This window comes from Charadrius vociferus, unplaced genomic scaffold (genome assembly GCF_000708025.1).
Source record: "Charadrius vociferus isolate BGI_N301 unplaced genomic scaffold, ASM70802v2 scaffold302, whole genome shotgun sequence".
In the NCBI taxonomy this organism is placed as follows: Eukaryota; Metazoa; Chordata; class Aves; order Charadriiformes; family Charadriidae; genus Charadrius; species Charadrius vociferus.
In genome coordinates, this window is record NW_009647023.1 from 47,989 (window position 1) to 52,596 (window position 4,608).

The following is a 4,608-nucleotide window of genomic DNA, read 5'->3' on the forward strand; positions in this document are numbered from 1 at the left end:
TGGGCAGAGAGAAACCTGATGAAATTCAACAAGGGCAAGTGTAGGGTGCTGCATCTGGGGAGGAATAACCCCATGCACCAGTACAGGTTGGGGGCTGACCTCCTGGAGAGCAGCTCTGTGGAGAGGGACCTGGGAGTCCTGGTGGACAACAGGATGACCATGAGCCAGCAATGTGCCCTGGCGGCCAAGAAGGCGAATGGCATCCTGGGGTGCATCAAGAAGAGTGTGGCCAGCAGGTCGAGGGAGGTCATCCTCCCCCTCTACTCTGCCTTGGTGAGGCCGCATCTGGAGTACTGCATCCAGTTCTGGGCTCCCCAGTTCAAGAAGGACAGGGAACTGCTGGAGACAGTCCAGCAAAGGGCTACAAAAATGATTAGGGGATTGGAGCATCTCTCATATGAGGAAAGGCTTAGGGACTTGGGTCTCTTTAGTCTAGAGAAAAGAAGACTGAGGGGGTATCTTATTAATGCTTACAAATACTTCAAGGGAGGGTGCCAGGGGGATGGGAGCAGTCTTTTTTTCAGTGGTGCCCAGTGATAGGACAAGGGGTAATGGGCATAAACTTGAACATAGGAAGTTCCATCTTAACATGAGGAGGGACTTCTTTACTTTGAGGGTAGTGGAGCACTGGAACAGGTTGCCCAGAGAGGTTGTGGAGTCTCCCACTCTGGAGACATTCAAAACCCGCCTGGACGCTGTCCTGTGCAACCTATTGTAGGTGACCCTGCTCTGGCAGGGGGGTTGGACTAGATGATCTCCAGAGGTCCCTTCCAACCCTGACCATTCTGTGATTCTGTGATTCTGTGCCATAAGGGTAGAGGCATACAGAACCCTCCTCGCAGTAGGAATGATTTGTCCACCACCATGGTGAATAGCATTAGCATACAGAGTGACATCATGGAGATCAAAACGAACCCCTCTCACGTTCTCCTCACACAAGACACCCTGCAGTATTAAAAAGGGAAAAACAAAGGTGTGATACTGCTCAGGAGTTTCTAAGATATGAACCTTCACTTAGCAGGATTCTGGCCTGGTTTAAGAAAGACACTCATGCTGATGCTGAACGGTTATATTCGGAGCAAGGCAGTGTACACCATACACACAGCAAAGTCCTTCCAGGAACACTAGCATTTTAGAACTCATACTTGGAACAAACATAAAATGCCCACAGACAACGTCTTCATTACATACATTGAGTGACATACGTTCTCCGTGGGGACAACTTCCAACAGGTCCACTGCCCTATTCTTATCAGTTATCGACAGTTTCTAAAGATTTCACATGAATAGAGCTCTGATAGATTTCAGTAACACACGATACAAGTACAACACACAGAACTACACTTACCTCTTTTGTAGCCTACTGGAAACCAGCAACAACACTGTCTTTGATTTCATAGAGATACTGGACACCTTTTGTGATGTCAGCTAAGATATTTGGACTGGTACTGTCATGTCCAAAGCACCAAATCTTATGAGCCTTGGACACATCTCACTCATATTTCTCTGCCAGGTAATGTGCACACTGTTTCAGTTCTTGATGGGAACTGACTTCCCCTTTGTCTACGTCCTCTGCCAGGCCATCAGGAAAGGGTCGAGCCTTCACATACAGCCTGTTGTGTTTGTTGGGAGATTTGGATAAGCACGTCTGGCTCAACTCTTCACCAACTGTCTCATGGTAAGATACAACTGGGTCTGATTTCTGTCAAGTAGATCAGAGACAAAAAAATTCCCTCTGCAAAAGTACAAAGCTGATCATTTCCACATACCAATCAAATGCCTTCTCCTCCTAAGGCAGAGTGTTAATGCCAGGTTCGCTCACTCATCCAGGCATGCTCTGCTAGCTTCATCAAGAGAAACATTTTCAGGAGCACATCTACGGTTACCATCATTGTTCAAGTTAGTTTTCCTGCTCACTGGATTTTCTTCACATCTCTGTCATAATTCTAAGCTCTTTCAATAAACTAATAAAGAATTCCTTTTATTGCTTAATCGGTTGGTCTTCTAAAAAGTTTCAGATTGCTTTAAGGCAGTTGCTCAAAGGAAACCAACAGCAGCAGATTAAGATGATGTTTTCAAAGGTTAATAAGTTAGTCATATTCCATACATTGCAGTCCCCCAAAATTCTTGGATACTTAAATTGGAATACAAGCATGATCTTTTTCCAGATCTTTAAGGCAAATTTCTAGATGCAGCTTTCCTGCTCCAGCAATGGTGTGTTCACCAGACTCTTCAATAATACACTAAAAGAGGAAACAGCAGGGAGTAAACATTTTAAGAATGTATTAGTGTTAACAGAAACACATACGGACTAAATCAGAAAAATGTCAGACCCCCAAACCGCTCAACCCCAAGTATTAAAAAATTTAACAAATTGTCATCTCTATATTGTTTCCAGGAGTTCTCCAGAATGAATCTCCTCACCAACAAAACTGGGTACTCTCACATTAAACATAGTTCCTGTCTTACTGAGGTATTTGAGCATTAAAAAAGGTGTAAGGAAAAGTACTTCTCAAAAACCCAATACTAATTGCTGCAGAGTTTGTTTTTCCTTGGGATCTTCCTATTCAAATGCTGACTGAACTTATCCCTATTTATCTTGTGTTAGCTCATACAATCGCAACTGAAAACTGGTTTGAGCCTGCAGCCATGCCATTAGATCACATAAAGAGCTCTCTGTGAATAAAGCCGAATGCTTTGAGTATTGCACTGCAAACCAGTAGCTCTACAGCTAAAACTTACAGCTAACACTCACCTGAACTATAGAATCAGACTTGGCCAGACGCTTTAGACCTTCTACTAGTTTTGGTAGATCAGCAGGGTTTTTTTCTTCAACAGTAACATGTACAACTGAACTAACACTAAATTTCATCACTCTCATGTTAAGGGCATGTTCAAAGGTGGTAATAGTACCCGTCTTCACCAAAAACTGGTCAACACCAACTAGACCAACAATGTTGCCACAAGGTGCATCCTCAATGGGCTCAACATAACAATCCATCATCAAAATGGTTCTACAAAGACAGAGGATGAACAACAGTCCTTGAATACTTGTTTTATCCCCAGTATTTCCAAAAAGCTAAGCCTTTTCACACAAAGGAAAATTGCCTATTATTTGCCTATAATCCCTCTGGATTACTGATTTTATTAAACAGGAAAAGATAACTCTCAAAGAAATATAATATTCATTTCATTAGGACTCCAAAAACTAAAAGCAAGCATTTGTTTTTGCATGCATTGCTATTCAAAAGAAATATACTATTTCCATCTACCTTTGAATGGGCTTTAGGTAAGGATCTTTCTTGCCAGGTGTGTAGTTTGTTCCCATGATTCAAACTTTCTGTCCAGTAGAAACAATACCAGAGAAGACTCTCCCAAAGGCATAGAAATGCCCCTTATCAGATGTGGGGACCATTTTGGAAATATACATCATCAGAAGGCCTTTAGGATCACAGTTTTTGACACCTGCAATAAAATATGTATCTGCATCAGACACATTTTCTGTGAGACTTCAAAACTTAGAACTAGATACATATGATTCCCAAAATTCAGTGAACCTTATTAACAGCTCCTCTCTTTTTCAGTTAGTAAAGGACAAATATGTGTAGACAGATGAATTATAGCTATGGTAGCTATCAAAGATTCTTGTTTAAGGTAATGAATCATCACCACTGTTTCTTTCAATACTGAGACCTATGTTAGTACTTATTCCCTGCTTGCCCAAGCTTCCCTCTTCTGGTAGCAGATTCCATGATATCACTAAATCTCTACTAATATGACCTAGTCTCAGGAAAAATTTTGTTAAAGACGCCCTGTAATCCATTAGAATCCAGAAGACAAAATACAGTGCTAAAAGTCTGCGTCCTCAGTGATCATATGGATGATACGGTCAGAAGCAGGAACTCTACCCAGAAGTCCTGTTCTGGTTTTGTGAGAAAGAGTTAATAGCTTATTAAAGGATTAAACAGATGTGCCATCACAGATAAGCTTCCCTTCTGCTAACACTGGACTTGAAAATTGCTTCAAATATGATTTATTTATTTCAACATTTGTGGATTTCTGAGGGAAGTGACAAATCTACACAAATCCAAAAAATGCAGATCCTCTGAAAATACCCAAGTATTTTCAATACTCAAAATACTCAGCACATCATATTACAGATGAATTCTTTAAAACTTTACTCCTTCCTGTCAATGTGTCCTGGTTTGAGGTAAAACAGAACCAATTTTGGTCAGTAACTTTGCTTCTTAGCTGGGCCTCTCTAACAACTGAAATTAACAGCATATTGTGCAGACAATGTTCACTCTCTCAGAGTGATAAGACCTATGTTTATAGCTGATGCCCAGGCATGGTATGCAGAGAGGACCTTGCTTATACTTATTGCTATAACAACCAAGGCCAACCAACTTTGTTATTTGCCCCGTTGGAGGGTTGGAAACGGAAAAGCACAGTGGGGTCCCACCTGCAAGGAGGAGCGAACAGGACAGGTGACCCAAAACTGACCAACGAGGGTATTCCATCCCATCTGCCTCATGCTCAGTATAAAGGCTGAGGGATCGAAAGGTCAGCTCTCTCTTCCTGCAATGGCCGACGTCTGAGGAGGACTCTG

General features: G+C 42.0%; 1 pseudogene; it reads right to left on the bottom strand.

Moving 5' to 3' along the window:
* The window catches only part of LOC104295718, a 29,644-nt pseudogene that overhangs the window by 7,220 nt on the left and 17,816 nt on the right, over nt 1-4,608 (bottom strand).